This window comes from Canis lupus, chromosome 15, assembly GCF_003254725.2.
Source record: "Canis lupus dingo isolate Sandy chromosome 15, ASM325472v2, whole genome shotgun sequence".
In the NCBI taxonomy this organism is placed as follows: Eukaryota; Metazoa; Chordata; class Mammalia; order Carnivora; family Canidae; genus Canis; species Canis lupus.
In genome coordinates, this window is record NC_064257.1 from 4,237,715 (window position 1) to 4,254,418 (window position 16,704).

The following is a 16,704-nucleotide window of genomic DNA, read 5'->3' on the forward strand; positions in this document are numbered from 1 at the left end:
AGTTGAAGCTTTTGTGTGTCAGCTGCACTGATTTCGAAATACCCTATTATTTGTGCAATATACCTTGGAATTACAGTTTATAATTTCATGAAACCCTAACATATCTGAATGTTTACAAGTTCTATCCCTTGGGGAAATATATAGTGTTCATTTCTTTTGTTTAGTCTATTTAAAGGAGGACTAGATACAAAGCAGGAGTGATTGACAAATTAATGCTCTCAGCTCCTACTCAAAAGTACTTGAATTATTAGTACAAAAAGCATGTTACAAACTGTAATAATTTTAACTCCATTTCATTGCTAAAAGCTAATAATAATGAAAACAAATGAAAATAGTAATGCAATCTAACGCTAGCCAGAATGGAAGCAGTCACAGAAGTTGGGACTCTGCAATCAGATAATTAGTTCCATTAAAACTCAGGAACGGGTAAGTCTGTTCATTTATTTTGGATTCAGTTCTGTGGGGGAAGAACGAGAGGAAAAAGAATGGCCCCTGTGCAACATAAATCAGCCCTAACCTTCCTTCTTTCGTCCTTCTTCCCTCCACAGCCGAGGGACTGCATTTCCAGGGTGACGGCTACACTCCCACAGCGGAGGACAAGGAGCAGAGCTAATGGGTGGCACCAGCGGATGGAAAGTCACTGCTGATTGCAATTAGAACAAAGGAGTCTGGGAGGCTCGAGTCCCACCTGCAGACTGTCTCAGCCATCTCTGGGGAAGGGGAGGAAGTGTGTGTGCCAGGGAGAGGCTCAGGAGCAGCCCTGAGCGGAGAAAACCGGTTATCAGGAAATGGGGCGTATTAGGATTCTCCAGAGAAACAGAACCAATAAGACAGATGGATACAGATATATATATATATAATTGTTTTATAGATACTTGTAACATTTATAATTTATAATATTTATATTTCTATCCATCTATCTATTGAGAGATTGATTATTAGGTATTGGATCATGTGATTATGGAAGCCAAGAAGTCCTGACACCTGCAGTCAGCACTCTGGAGGCCCAGGAGAGCTGGTGGTATAAGTTTCCGTCCAAGTCCGAGGGACCGAACACCTGCAAGCCAATGGCATAAGTTTGAGTCTGAGGGCGGGAAGAGGCTGATGTCCCAGCTCGGCAGTGCGCAAGCGGAGTTCCTTCTTACTCAGCCTTGTTGTTCAATTCAGGTCTTCAGTTGATTGGGTGAGGCCCACCCACACGGGGGAGGGCAATCTGCTTTACTCTGCCGGTCTGAATATTAATCTCCTCCAGAAACACCCTCACAGGCCCATCCAGAATGTCTGACCAGATATCTGGGCACCCCGTGGCCCAGTCAAGTTGACACATAAAATTAACTAGGGATCACACTTGGGATCCTCTAATCTGAATTCGTCTTGTCAGTGTATCCATGATTATCTGCGGATGCAAAACAAACCACTCAGTGTGGTTCTTCTGGTCTGGGCTGTTAGGCCGATCCCTGCTGAGCTCACCCATGCGGGTGCCGTCAGTGCGTAGGTTGGCCATGGTCGAACGATCCAGGATGGGCTCATTTATGTGCCGGGGGCGGGGGGGGGGGGCGGTCAGCAGGCTGTCAGCTGCGGGAAGGGGCCGTGCACCTCTCATCACCCAGCAGGCTAGCCAGGGCATCTTTCCGGGTGGCGGTCACAGGCTTCCAGGTGCAAGCACTTTTCAGGTCTCAGCTGGCATCACAGTAGTTATTGTCCCCTTGGCCAACGCCAGTCACGTGGATAAGCCTTGAGTCAGTGTGGTAGGGAAACGCTCAAGGGCGTAGCTGCCGGGAGGTGTGAACAAGTCAGAGGCCATCCTGCCACAGCCTGTCGCAGTCGGCGTCCGGGTCCCCTAGAGGTGCTCTCTGACACGGGCATGGCCGGGTGGACGTGGGCAGACACGCAAGTTCTGCATGGTTTAATTTGGCGGTCTCTTTTGTAGATGCCTACCCACCGCCCCCCATCTTTAAATGTGAGTATTCTCAAAGCTTCTGTCCTCAGCTCCCCGTAATAAGGATTGTGTCGGGACACTAACCTACAGGCCCAACCTGGAATCTGAAATATCAGATCAGATTACCACCAGAGTAGAGTGTGCACATGAGTCTCACTGTCCTTTGCGGGGAGATCCTGCAACGTGGTGTGGTCTAGGCCTGCAAGGAGTGTCTTCTAAACTCCCTGACAGCGGAAGCGTCAAATATACCTTAGGAAGTGATAAAAGGAGCTGTATTTGCCCGACAAATTATTGTCAATGACTTCAAGAATGAAAATCCTGTCAGGTCAGGTCATCCAACAGGAAACTCTTCCCTGTTTCGGACCACAGCTGGGTGTCTCCTTGGTGACTGTACTTCAGGAAAGGCACCTGAGGGACAGCCAGAGAGAAATCACTGTGACCATTTAGGGAGGAGCTGGAGCTCCTCCATCTTGGGGGCAAAGGATGGGGTGGGAGGAGCTGGGATGTTGCTGCCATGCGGACTAGGCCAGGAGGTGGCTGGTGGGAAATACTCGGTGACGAGCACCACCGGGAGTCATGGGACCACTGGGCCCGCTGGGAACCAGACCAGCCCTGTGTTCTTGGGAGAATGATGCCTTTCCAAGATGTGGAACGTTTGGGCCAAGACGCTTCAGGACCCTTGTGGCCCCCAAACTCCTCCACAGCCTGGTGGCCTGCTTTGGCTGGGCTGGTCACCGGGTGTCCTTCTGGTGATGGGTTTGCCATCCGCACAGAGCCAGCAGCGGCCCAGACAGCCAGTCTCCTGGTCTCTCCTTGTCTGTTGTGTTGCTTCTGCCTTTGGAATTAAAATATTGTGCAGAAATGCAAGTTTATTGTTATCAATCCCATCTCGTGAAACTTGACAAATGTATTCTTATGCAGATAATTAAGAGATAATGTCAACCGAACAAAGCTTTGTCACTGAAATAATGGCTTCCCGCTGTGAAGTTTACGCCTCAGCAAAGTCAAGGTGTTTGTTCCCGAACTATAACTCTTTATCCCTCTGACAACTGTCTGTGACATCCTCCTTCATCCCCTTCCCCCTCCTCCCCAAGTCAGGGGAAGAGCGGAGCCAATGTCTGGGGACACCAGGTGGGGATGAGAAGTCTCTTCCTTCAAGGGTACTGGCCTGGGGACGGAACTCCGGCCTTCCAACACAGGCTTCCACTGCTTCTGCTCTGGGGGAGTCAACTCAGATAAGGAGGAGCCCCTCCTCATGCTGCCTTTATTTCCCCTTTTCCAGTATGTAAAGAATAACTCTTGCCCCGATTCCAAAGTTGAATGGGATGCATCTGATGGCATTTGGGGAATGTAGACTATTAACAGGATATACACAGAATGTAGTCGTCGGGTCTCACTTCTGAGAGCAAATACACAAATGAGCTCATAGAATAAGTAAAAATTGGGGGCGTCTGGGTGGCTCAGTAGGTTGAGCGTCCAACTCTTGATTTTGGCTCAGGTCACGATCTCGGGTGGTGGGATTGAGCCCCAGGTCGGGCTCTGCACTCACCACGGAGTCTTCTTGTCTCTCTCCCTCAGCTTCTCCAACTCTCTCTCTCTCTCTCTCTCTCAAATTTTGCAAACTCTTAAAAAAAAAAAAAGAACTTAAAATTTATTTTTAAGGGCATTAGGATTGGACATGGATTAAAGAAAGCTTGTGTCACACGCGCTGTGTCGCACTGTTATTCTGCGTGGTCCGATAAGGTGTGAAGTAAGCACATTATCTCCAGCACAAGGGTCAGAAACAGTCCCAGGCCTACCCAGGCGCTGCTATAGGAGGCTGGTGTGCGCACTTCACTAAAGAAGTGAAAACTGTGACCTCCCTAGAGCAGGTGTGAAGGGGGTGATGCTTCTAGAGGGGTGGGCTAGTGGTCCTGCTGGAAGGAGGCAGGAGGTCTTAGCGCAGAGCTGCTTCTCGCGTCAGCAGGGTAGGGATCGCTATCTCCAGTGTCTTGGACAGATGGGAGGAATGTAGTCAAGTTTCCAAGTTCATCTGCTCCAAATACTTTGTAGGATTTTATTCCTAGGTGTTCTTTTATTATACCAATTAGAATTTCATTATCATAGGCCACGAGGGAAGAGGAAAACCCCCATCTCTGCTTGGATGTTCTGGTGTTTTTTACAGCAGAACCTGACAACAGGCAAGAAAAGGGGAAGGCAGAAGGTGGCGAGTGGAGGAGACCTGGGGTCTAGTCCCTGCTCTGTCTCTCACTCCCTGGGTGGCCTTGGGCGAGCCATGGGAACTAGGTCTTTACAAGGAGGGAGCACCGGCTGGTTTCTAAAGCATCTCCTAAATTCCATATTTTATTACCCCGATCCTCAGGACTACAGATGACCACCTAGGAGCATTGTGCTACTGATTGCATGCTCGAAATAGGTTTTTAGAATCCTATCAAAATGCATTTTTCGGGATCCCTGGGTGGCGCAGCGGTTTGGCGCCTGCCTTTGGCCCAGGGCGCGATCCTGGAGACCCGGGATCGAATCCCACGTCAGGCTCCCGGTGCATGGAGCCTGCTTCTCCCTCTGCCTGTGTCTCTGCCTCTCTCTCTCTCTCTCTATCATAAATAAAAAAAAATGCATTTTTCCTTAAATTTACATTTCTCCCCACATCTGTCATATGTATGATTAATCGTTGGAAAAGAAGCCATAATTCCTGAAAGTTGATTACTAGAAAGGATTCCTTTATTTAAGGAGAAAGAGTCATGGGTGATTTCTCTTAATTTCTTAGCTTTTCCTCATTTTTTTCTTAATTCAAGATGAGGAGGGGGAATGGCAATCAATAATCTGGACTGAGATGAACTTATCTCTGTATCGTGAAGCTTCCTGTGTGAGCATTAACTCTGGAGACCAGAGGTTATAGTTTATAGTGTTGCTCTTTGAACACTAAACTTCACCAGGGTCAATGCTTAGAATAATTATGTTCGGGAAAGATACGGTGAGGAAAATTGCACACCTATCACATGTAGGCATGATTGAGAATTATCTTTTTAGGTTTTTATTCTGTGGCAGGAAGGATAGGGACGTCATAAGGCGATCTGGAGTTTTCAGGAAGAATTATTTATGTTCTCTTAAGTTAGCTTCCTCTATATTGCAGAAAGAAGTACGTCCTGTGGAGATGGAAAAAATGCTGAGAAATATCTCAACCGAAACTGGGGGTAGAGGTTGAAAAGAACCTCTAATTTCCTACATAATAAAATGGGAGAAAGGAAGAGGGGATGCTCCTGGAAGGTAAAAAAAAAAAAAAGAGAGAGAGAGAGAGAGAGAAGAGAGGAAGAGAGCAGAAGGCAGGGGTAGGATGGGGAGGGGAAACGAGATGATGGAAGTAAGTGGCAGTCTATTAAGAAAAAGATTTTTATTCATTTTTTGCAAGTTTAAAAAAAAAGATTTTATTTATTTATTCATGACAGACACACAGAGAGGCAGAGGGAGAAGTAGCTCCCTGCAAGGAGCCTGATGCAGGACTTGATCCCAGGAACCTGGGGTCATGCCCTGAGCCAAAGGCAGATGCTCAATCACTGAGTTACCCAGGCGTCCCAAGAAAAAGATTTTTAATAACAAATTACAGTTTGTTATAATTATAACAAATAATTGGGATATAAGTCCATTTCCATGACCTCAAAACCTTTAATGAAATCTCTTGTATACATGCAGGTAGGTCTTTAGCGAGTGAGGTTGTGTGTCTTTCTTTCTTTCTTTCTTTCTTTCTTTCTTTCTTTCTTTCTTTCTTTCTTTCTTCTCTTTCTTTTTTTTTTTCCTGCTATTACTATTTGTTGGCTTAGTTTCCATGGGGAAGGATGGCAAGTCATAAGCTTGCCTTGAATTGACACTCCTCATTTTGTCCCTGGGCTGGAGGAGGAAGAACCAATTGGTGAGTTTGGAAGTGGAACCTGGCTTATCGCTCAGCCTCTTTCCCCCACCTCATTTTGGGAGCTGTCTCAGGGGTGAACCTGCGCATGGGCAGCCCTAGCAGTAAAAGCTGGGGTGACAGCTTTTCAGCCATCTTTGTGACTGAGTGGGGTCAGCTGCCCAATCCCGGGTTTCAATACCAGAAAGCCCATCATCACCTGGGGACAAGTCACATCCTCCAGAACCAATCTTATCAGTAGGAAAGCCAACAGCTCCCCCCTGCCTGGCTGTGTCTCTTTCAATTGGTCAAGAACTCAGGCGGCCAGGACAGAGGGATGCTGGTTGTCCCTTAACTCCACATGCACCAGCCTAGATGTTAGATGATACTAAATGTGTGTGGAATGAGAGAGCGAGCCAGTGAATCATTGGATTACAGGTACCTGTCTGCGAACAAAGCGGTACAGACAAATGAATTCACGAGAGGTTAATATGATGTGGAATCGTATGAGGTTGCTGTTTCTGCAGGTTGCAAACAGTTGAATATTGGCAATTTCATATAGTTTAACCTAATAATCCTCCCGTCCCAGAAGGACAGTGAAGATCCTTTCTGAGCTCCCGGGAGGCAGGTGGGGAGGGGGTCATCCTAAAATAACCAACTTCCAGCTACCGGCTGACTGGTGGGTGCAGGCCCCTGCCTGGAGTTCTGAATCTCCACCTGGGGCACATGGTGGTACTTGTTTCCTACCATCTGGAACCAACCGTCACCCGCCACTGTACTGCGGTTCCACCCAGAACCCAAAGAGGCCTTCCCCTTGCCCCGTACTCTCCCCACTCAGAACCCCGTGAGCAGCAGTAATGGGGCCCCTCGAGGCCCCCAGAATATCTTACTACTTCCAGGTCAAATGGCCAGTTCGATCCACTCCCTCAGCCTCAGGGATCTTGTCCAAAGCCACACAGCTGAGCAGTGGTGGAGCTGGGATTCTGGCCAGGGCTCCAGAGCCCACTAGGTTGGACGTCTCTCTCTCTTCCAGGCAGAAATCCTTTGAGGTTGCATGACTCAAGAACTGAAATCCGAGGATCATCATTTGCTCCCCAAAGGTATTTTATCAACCAGCATTGCCTTAAGATAAACATTTCTTTCTGATAGTCTCTTAATTCTTCGGGTTGGAAGGACAAGAAAGACTCAGAATCAACAAATTGAAAGCACTACATACTCTTAGTATTAATTCGAGGAGCAGAATGAAACATTATGTGGAATTCCGTACGGAACTTGACGTGCTATAAAGTCACCAATAAATGTGGAGACAAGTGGAGATGACGGCTGGCCCAAAGGCAGCTTGGGGGTGGGGGGGATGCCCCGACCTCCAAGCCAGGGCTTTGGCCTCAGCCTCCCACTTACCACAAAGACTCTCCTTGAGCAAACTTTCTTCTGGCTCCTCTGAGTCTCCTTTTCAACTAGGTCTTGACCTTGGCGCTCCAAGTCTGTCCCCAAATAGCTGAAGTTTTGCAAGAATCCTGCTAAAGTGCATTTAGAGAGAATTCTCCACCCTCGAGAGCTGATCAGGTAGGTTCTCTAGCCCCCACTGTTGGGCGTTTTGCAAGGATTCCCTGCCCACCGACGCCCTCCCTCTCCTCCTTGGCTCTAAATCCCCAGCTACCTTTGCAGTGTTTGCGGAGTTCAGCCCCACGTCTCTCTCCTATTGCAATAGCATTGAATAAAGGCCTCTTTACTGCTCGCTTTCAACAAGTAGCAGCATAATTTTTCCCCACTACCCCACATACGGCCCCACTGACCTTGAGCAAGTCCTTTGACCTCTTTGCACTTCACGTTCCTCCCCCCTCCGTCAAAGAGGAGCGATGCTTCTTGTTCGGGAACTCTCCCCAAGCCTCTGGGAGAAGTAGATGAGATGAGGAGTATACATAATCTGTGTAAACTGTCAAATATTGAGCGAACCAATGCATTATCTTTGAGACAACCGACAAGAACCACGTCTACGTGTCGCTCTACCAAGGGCCTTCCCCAGGCTGTGGTGGGGTGGGGGGAGGCCTCCGGGAAGGATCTGGCAAAGTGGGAATTAAGGTGAACTATGCCAGTGCACCAAACTACACGCAGGGTGCTTGGAAACCTCCCGTACCCTCTCAACATGCAAACTGTTGTCGTTCCCAAACCAAGAAAGATTTCACTGCCTCTGAAAAGCGAGGTGTGATTGCACATTTCCCACACGGCTTCTGACTGCACGCACCACGCAGCCTGCTAATGGAGTGGGCGTGCGTGTGTCTGTGCGTGTGTGAGTGTGTGTTTGTACTTGGACAGGGTGTCTGTGAAATCTAAAGGGCCATATCGTACTCTCTGCAGCTCAGAACAGCCAGCGCCGTCTGGGGAGCTCCATCCCCTACTGACGCCCTAGAAGTTGTAGCAGAGAGCATTCTGGAATCAGCATGGGAATGTGTGCAGGGTGGGTTGGTGGGGAGGTTTGCTGGCTTTCCCCAGCTTTCAGGGCCGGTAGCCAAGCAGAAGCTTGCCATTCGGGTTAGCTCTCCCAGGGGACAGTCCTCCAGCCAGGAGGCACTTTGGTGAAATCGCTTTAAGAACAGTGACATGAGAGGCTTTTGTTTTATTACTATTATTATTGTCACCGTTAGGTGTAAGCAGTCCTCGCGGACGTGAGTGTCGGCAACTGCTGTGTCCCACTCCCTCAAGGATTTATAACTAAGACTGATTTAAGAATCTGAGATAGAGACAAGGTGAGTCTTCCTTTCTTCCTTCTTTCCCTTCCCTGTGTCCACCTGTTCTCTCTCTTTTCTCCTGGAAAACTCTCACACACACACACACACACACACACACACACATTGATGTCATGTTCCTTCTTTAGGAATGACCCAAACCATATCTGGGTTTTAAACTGGGACAAGGCTTGGAACTTGAGCTAATTCAGCTATTCCTAGGTATGTTCAAGAACCAGAAGAGAGAGCCAAAAAGGGTTCATGAGCCAAGGCTTGGCGATGGGAAGAGAAGGCGCCAGCGCTGGGGCTGGGGCAAGATTCAAGGGCGGGAGCACAGCCCCCCTCAGCCCCACTGGCATCGTGGGGGGTGGCAGGCCTTTGTATCCAGGGTTGAGGACCCTGGGAAACACCAGTTACTCGGCCGGAGGCAGAGGCGGCCGAGGGGGCTTTAGACATGCTAATTTGCTTGAGGGTTTGGAGTTGATTGACAGGCAGCAGGACAATAAACCCGGAAAGGTGAAGGGACCCGGCTGCAGCGGAGGCTGGGGGCCCCCAGGGTGGAGGAGCGAGGTTTCTAAGTTTATATTCCCGCAAAGCGGATGATTTGGTCCTAACTCAGGTATCTGCAGCCAGAACTCCGCAAATAAGAACTAATTTAGACTTTCTCAAACCAGGGGGTCCACGGCTGAGCTTCAAGGAGGTCCCTGAAATGAGATGCAACATTTTATGTGCGGGTGAATTTTTCTGGAGGGGGGAGGCCTGGTTTTCCTGAGATTGTCAAAGGCATTTGTGACTCCAAAAGGCTTAAAAACGCCAATCTGTTTCAAAACCGCAGGAGCCCAGGTCCCTAGGGAGCGAGCAGGCTATCTCGGGGAGGAACGGGCCTGAATTGCCAAGTCCAGATGGGTGTGAAGCCCCCCAACACCTCATTAAATCTCCCCCTCGCCCTATCCCCAGTATCCTAATTGCCAGTTCCCCTGTCATCTTTTTAGTGCTTATGGCATTTGACATCTTGGCTACTCCTCCTTACAAACTCTCCCTTCCCTGTTTTGGTGACACTAATCTGGACTTCTTTTTGCTTCTCTGATTTTTGTGGTTCACCCTTTAAATGTCAGCCTTCTCTAGGGCTCCCTTCTGTGCTCTCTCCTGTTGACCCCTTACCCCTGCTCTCCGTGGCCTTGTCCCTAACCCCACTCCCTCGAAATTCCGTTATCATGGCAGCTGTAACCTACTCTCACTGTTTGCCCATCTGCCCTGTCCGATCTTGCCACATTTTAATCCCAATAATATTAAAAATTCGGCTCCTCAACCACACCAGCTGCATCTCAAGGGCTCCTTAGACACATGTAGCTAGTGACTGCCCATACCGGTAGGTTATAGAACATTGCCATCGTTGGAGAAAATCCTATTGGCCAGCACTGGTCTAGCTACTCCTCTGTGACCTCAGCCTGTGTCATCTCCACCAGGGAGCCTCTCCAGCTTAGATTAGAGCCCCTGCCCCTCTAGGAGGTCACCTTCACAGCTTCTTACATGGTAATACAATATTCATTGACTTCTCTGAATGCTTCACTGTCCTATAGGTTTCCTAAGGAGGGGGGAACCATACTTACTTCCTTGCCTCAGTATCCCCAGCACCCAGCAGTGTCTGCAGTAATTAGGTGCTCAATAAGCATTTATTGAATGAGTGTGTGGGAAGTGGAGCCGAGCAGCAAGGGGGTGGCCCTCTCAGTGGTCCTCTCCTGGGGCCAGTTCACTGGTGGGGTGTGCTGGTTACAGTGGCTGCTGTGGGGAAGAGATGAGCTGTTAGCCCAGGAGTGGAGGGGGAAGGAAAGAGGTCTTTATAACCTCTTGTCTGGTGCTCTGGAGGTGGCCAAAGGCAAGTGTTGAGCACTTTGGGTTTCCTGTGCATATAATCATGATCTGAGACTCAAGCCTGCGTGGCTTCCTGTCTCCCACCTCCACAATTCATGACGCTCAGAGAGTCATGGAGTCTTAGAATCGGAAGGGACCTTAAAAGTAATGCAACTCACGCCTTTCCCCATGAATTCATCTCCTCTGCAGCAGGGGCCTCCATGTGATCACATCCAGTGGCAGGGAACAAACTCTTCCTCCTGCGTCAGGCTATTTTATTTGCAAGCAGCTCTTTTGGTGGAAAGTGTTTTTTGTTTTTTTTTTTTTTAATATTGAACTGCAATCTGCCTCCTTATATCTGCATCCCTGGCTCCGGCCCTACCCCCGATGCATGAAGAATATATCTGTCCCTCTTCTATAGTTAAAAGCAACCTGTGGGTGCAGGCATTTGTCTCTTCATGCAAGGACCCCTGGCATTTCTAGGTTGGGCACCTCATGGGTAGTTAATTTTTATTAAGCCAATTATTTCACAGCTTCCTACTTCCTTACTAATTCACACAGAGATGTAAATTAGCAAACATTTCTTGTCATGGAAAAGCAATATAATATCTTTTACCTCTTAAATGCTTTTTGTGTATAAGAGCTGAGGTCTTTTTTGGGGGGGGCTGAGATGCATGTTCACGGAGGGAGCTGAAATGACAAGTGAGTCATTCCCCTTTGACAGGGACCCTGGGATGGAGAGTAGACGTGGAATGGAAAATCAACATTGCCCAAGTGGAGGCAGGTGCGTCGACACCTCCTGGTTGATACGTCGTTATTTATAGGATATAATACTGATCTGTGACATCCATAATAATAGCAACAACAATACTAACTAACCTCCACTATGGGTTCTCTGGAGGCCAGGCAGGGCTCTGAGCACTCTCTATAGATTTTATTTTTCAGCAGTCCTATGCGATAGGTCCTATTATTACCCCCACGTTGCAGATGAGAAAGTGGAGGCACACAGAGGGAATGTTCTCGAGCTTGGTTAGCTAGTTTTCTTCTTCTCTCCTTCTTCATGTGGTTTCCTAGCCTTGCCACGTGCATGAAACGTACCACACTCTCACAGACGGCACTGACCTTCAGCAGACAATGTGCGGGTCCCCAAATCCTCACAGCACCCCTGGAGGGTGGAGTTTATTAGATCCGTTGAATGGATGAGAAAATCAAGGCTCAGAGCAATGAGACTGTCCATCATGGAGCTTCTGAGGACTGGAACTCCGGCGAGAATTCAAAACTCCCAACCTGGTGCTCTTGCCTTTGTTTGACCCCTCTCCAAACAAAAGTGGGGTGATGCGATCGTTTACAGCATGCTTTGCACCTGCATTTCCTCCCCTTTCTAAGGCAGTAGGACAGACACCGTCTCCCCGTTGACCTAAGTGTGCTAAGGTGGTGCTGAGGCTGGGTCTAGAACACGGGCTTTCTTCCAGCTTCCTGCCCAGAAATTTCTGAAGACCTACTTGAGAACCAGCAAGGCAGAGTGTGCTCCCGGGAGTCTCCAGAGAAGTCTCTAGTGAGGGCCTTACTGTGGTAGAAGGCACACCCAAGGCCTCCTGAGCAGCACTGGGGGTAAAGAGATTTCAGAGTTCCTCCCTTGACTGCTTGTCATCTCAGCCCTTTAGACCTGCCCCCCGACCCCCACTCCATGCTCTCTTGCCCCAGGCCTGGCCTCATGGGCTCATGCTCTTCTGTAATCCTACAGGAGGTCTCCACATAGAGGATTCCCCACAGAGCAGGAAGGATGGCTGGATGGAAGAGGGCTTTGAGATGCCTGAGGCCTTCTCTTACCCCCAACGCCCGGTGCACATGGACAAGTAATTTATGGTCTTGTGCTTTAAGTCACTCAGAGCTAAAACAAAGCCCATAATTTGCCGTTCTCACAGAGCTGCCAGGGGCTTCTAATGAGATAATACATTCATTTGCTCATTCATTTGCTCATTCATTCATTCATTCATTCATTCAACAAATATGTATAGAGTCAGCTAAGTGCCAAGCACTCTGGGGGTGCTGAGGATACATCAGGGAACAAGACAAAAGACAGGCCTCATGTCATGGTGCTTCCGCTCTAGAAGGGGCTACAGACACAAAGCACAGAAAAAAGGAAAAATAAAGCAGGTTGGGGGATTTAGTGTGACAGGGCTGCTGCTTTATACAAGATGGTCAGAGAAGACTTCTGTGAGGAGGTTACATTTGAGCAAAGAGCTAAAGGAAGCGAGAGAGCCAGCCACATGACCTGGGAGAAAATTGTTTCAGCCAGAGAAGAGCAGGTGCAAAGATCCCAAAACAGGAGCATGTTCGACCTGCTAGGAGCCCCAAGAGGTCAGGGTGGCCCAAGTGGAATCAAGGAAGGTGGGAAAGGGAGGGGATGACATCAGAGATAGCCTGAGGCCTGATCACTAGGGGTTGCAGAGCTCAGATGATCTGAATGTAGGGATGGTCTGAGGCCCGAGCCACTTCCTGAACCCTGGGTCCCAGCCACTCTGGCCAGCCCAGGCTAGAGCTCAGAAGACTATGTCTAACGATGGCTGGGGCCGTTGGGCTGATTTGAAACCTAGGTTGGCTCCTGGATGTGGATGTAGCCACAGCAACCAGTTCATACAGGGAATCAGGGTCCACTTCCAAGTAGGACTCAGGGATATGGCTCAGGAATCCCAGTGGGGCATGGGTGGAAACAAGCTGACACCAGGTCCAGCTCCTGTGGCCCCAAGACAGTCACTGCAGCCGCTCTGTCCCAGGCGACAGAGGCCTCCTCTGGCACAGCCGTGCTTGGTGGGTGGGTAGGGCTCTTGCCCACTCTGGTTGCATTGTAGGACCACAGAATGAGTGGAAGAAACTTTCCTTAGAATCTGAAGGTACAATGTGGCCAAATCTGATGAAAGAGCTCAATGGTGTATGTGTGTCTGCTCGTGGGAGGAGGGGAGGGGCAGTCCCTGCTCATTGCCCGGTTCCTGGAATCCTGGACTGAGCCCCATGCTTCTGACTCAGTGCCTTTGGCCTCCTTGTCTGTGCTGGCTTTCCAGGCAGGCTTATTTGTAATTTCCCCATCCTCCCATCCTGAGGGGGCTCAGCAGATCTAGAACTCACGTGCCCCAGCAAATCCTGGAAAATCAGGGATGCATGGGCACCCTGGTGAGGCACCTGCAGGCAGTCCATCCTGGGAACCGCTGGCAGGAACCTTGAGAGGGGCCTCAAGAGTTAGGCTGATGGGAAAAATAAAAATAAAAAAAAAATAAAAGAGGCTGATGGGCATTCTGGAGCTCCATGAAATACCTAGGACCTCTTGCTCTGACCACAGAAATCTTATCGTGTGTGATATTTTAGTTTACAGAACCTTTCAGATGCACATTTTAAAAAACCTTGAAGCATATATAATTCACACATAAAATTCATTCTTTTCAAGTAAAAGATTCAGTGGTTTTCGGTATAGTCACAAAGACGTGCACCTGGCACTGCCATGTAAGGACAGGGAGCTTTCCCTCACCCCAAAGGGAAGCCCTGCATCCTTCAGCAGCCACCCCTCCCCTCCAGCCCCTGGCAACTGCTATTCTACTTTATGTTCCTATGGATTTGCCTATTCTGAGCATTTCATAGAAGTAGAAGCCTACACTATGTGCCCTTTTGTGTCTGGCTCAGCCCGTCCCAGTATTTCATCCCCGTTTATGGTTGAATAACCTTCCATTGTGCGACTTAGACGACGTTTGGTTTATCCATTCATCAGCTGATGGATATTTGGGTTGGTTTACACTTTTTGGTGATTACAATCAACACTGCTGCAGACATTCACATACAAGTTTCTGTGTGGACACTTTTTCAATTCTCCCGGGGGCAATTGCTAGATCATGTGGTAAACTCTGACCTTTTGAGGAGCCACCAAACTGTTTTCCGTAATGGCTGCACCATTTTACATTTGTACCAGCCATGCAAGAAGGGTTCCGATTTCTCTACATCCCCTGCAACACTTTCCATTGTCTGATTTTTTGATGACAGCCATCCTGGCGGGCGTGAAGTGGTGTTTCACTATGGTTCTGATTTGCATTTCCTTAATGACTAATGACGTTGAGCATCTTTTCATTTGCTTACCGGTCATTTGTAGATCTTCTTTGCAGAAATGTCTATTGAAGTCCTTCGTGCATTTCAACCCAATTTGATGGGTTGTCTTCTTATTGTTGGGTTGTAAGAGTTCTCTATATACTCTGGATATTAGGCCCTTATCAGATACAAGATTTATAAGTATTCTCACCCATTCTGTCGGTTGTTTTTTTTACTTTGATAGTGAACTTTGCAGCGTAAAAGTTTCCAGTTTCTATCAAGCCCAATTTATTTACCTTTTCTTTTGTTGTTTGCGATTTTTAGTGTCATATCTAAGAAACTATCACCTGATCCAAGGTCACAAAGATTTACATCTATGCTTTCTTCTACGAGTTTTACAGTTTTAGCTCTTATGGTTATGTCTGATTTATTTCAAGGTAATTTTTGTGGATGATGTGAGGTAGGGGTCCAGATTAATTCATTTTATTTTATTTATTTTATTTTATTTTACTTTATTTATTCACAAGAGGCAAGAGAGACAGAGAGAGGCAGAGACACAGGCAGAGGGAGAAGCAGGCTCCATGCAGGGAGCCCAACGTGGGACCCAATCCCAGGAGCCTGGGATCACGCCCTGAACCAAAGGCAGACGCTCAACCACTGAGCCACCCAGGTGTCCCCAGATTTATTCTTTGGCATGTGCATATCTAGGTTTCCAGCACTGTTTGTTAAAAAGACATTTTTGCCCATCAAATTGTCTTGGCACCACTGTCCAAATCCCATTGACTCGTGCACAGGTTTAAAGATGTTGGTTGGTTCCTCACCTAATTATGAATTAACTTTTGGGGATCAAAATTATCCTGTGACTTTGTATGCCCAGCATGTAACCCTGGCCCTGGCACAGAGTAGGTACATAATAAATGTTGACTTTAATCAAATTGAATACGCCTGCGAGATAGGCCTATTCAGACACACTTTGAGCCCTTCTATATTGAGAGAGCTCCATAAAATGGAGAGAGGTGATTTTTTTTTTTCCCTCTGGTTCCTGCTCTACAACTGACCCTGTTGAGCATCACCAATTCTACCAACTACATTTCTGATTTATCTTGTAGTTGTGATTCTGTTTCTGCCTCCTGGGGACTCAGCAAGCAGGCAAGCCTGAGCTCCTTCTTTAGACCTGAGGAATTTACTCTGAAGCTCTGATCCACATCCTTGGTAAGGATGCACAGTGCTGCTGGCTGGTGTGTACATCTCTCTGTGGGTTACTGGGGTGGCCTTTTATGTTCAACCTTGTATGTACACGGGTGCTTTCCAGCATTCCCAGACCCTGCCTTGACAACACAATGTGATGACATTAAAGATAGGCTTGCAAAGTAAAACATGCTGGTACTCTCACTCCCCAGAACAAGTGTTTTCATTCTGCTGTGGCCCTTTCCAGTCCTTGGCCGCACACGGACATAGTTTTTTTCTTTTTTCTTTTCCAATATAGTACAAATACAATTTGTGGCTTGATCTTTCACTTTATTTTCATAACATTTCCCTGACTTCACTTGGCCTTCGTATGACACATTTGTAAGACTTCACTGTGCATAAATGTTCAATCAATCCCCTTTATTGAACATTTAGGCTATTAAGAAACAGACTTTATTTTATTTTATTTTTTCTATTTATTTTTTTTAAAGATTTTATTTATTTATTCATGAGAGACACACAGAGAGAGTGGCCGAGACATAGGCAGAGAGAAGCAGGCTCCATGCAGGGAGCCCAATGCAGGGCTCGATCCCAGGACCCCAGGGTCAGGGTCACGCCCTGAGCCAAAGGCAGGGGCTCAACCGCAGAGTCCCCCAGGTGTCCCAAGAAACAGATTTTATTTATTTTTTTTATTTTATTTTTTTTCCAAGAAACAGATTTTAAAATACAAAAGTAAAAATAAGCAGTGCCCCACTCTCCAGGACCATAGCTCTTATTCACGTAAACCCTGCAAGACTTGTGGGGGGCGGTGTCAGGCCGAATGATCAAACCAGCTCTGCTGATTCCAGGAAGGACGTGTCCAAACAGTCATCTGAAACCTCAGCGTCTCCAGCGACTAGGAGATCCAGGCGGTTTGCTCACGTGGCCTCAACCCTTCCAACTCCTTGCAACTCGGTCAGGGCCACTGGTGCTGCTGTAAGGGAATCGTGAGAACCCGAGCTGCATGCAAAAAAGGGAAGGCTAGCACACTAACGGGGGCTAGGGAG

General features: G+C 47.9%; 2 long non-coding RNA genes across 2 annotated transcripts; both read left to right on the forward strand.

The window, feature by feature from the left end:
• Positions 1–1,758: 1,758 nt before the first annotated feature.
• LOC118350764 (uncharacterized) lies at positions 1,759–8,566 on the forward strand. The gene is made up of 4 exons (XR_004805200.1): positions 1,759–1,960; positions 6,856–6,922; positions 7,284–7,388; positions 8,468–8,566. It is a non-coding gene; the product is annotated as an uncharacterized LOC118350764 (long non-coding RNA).
• Positions 8,567–9,983: 1,417 nt separating this feature from the next.
• Positions 9,984–15,862, forward strand: LOC112642358 (uncharacterized). Its single transcript, XR_003125209.3, has 2 exons — positions 9,984–10,081; positions 15,580–15,862. It is a non-coding gene; the product is annotated as an uncharacterized LOC112642358 (long non-coding RNA).
• The last annotated feature ends 842 nt before the right edge of the window (positions 15,863–16,704 follow it).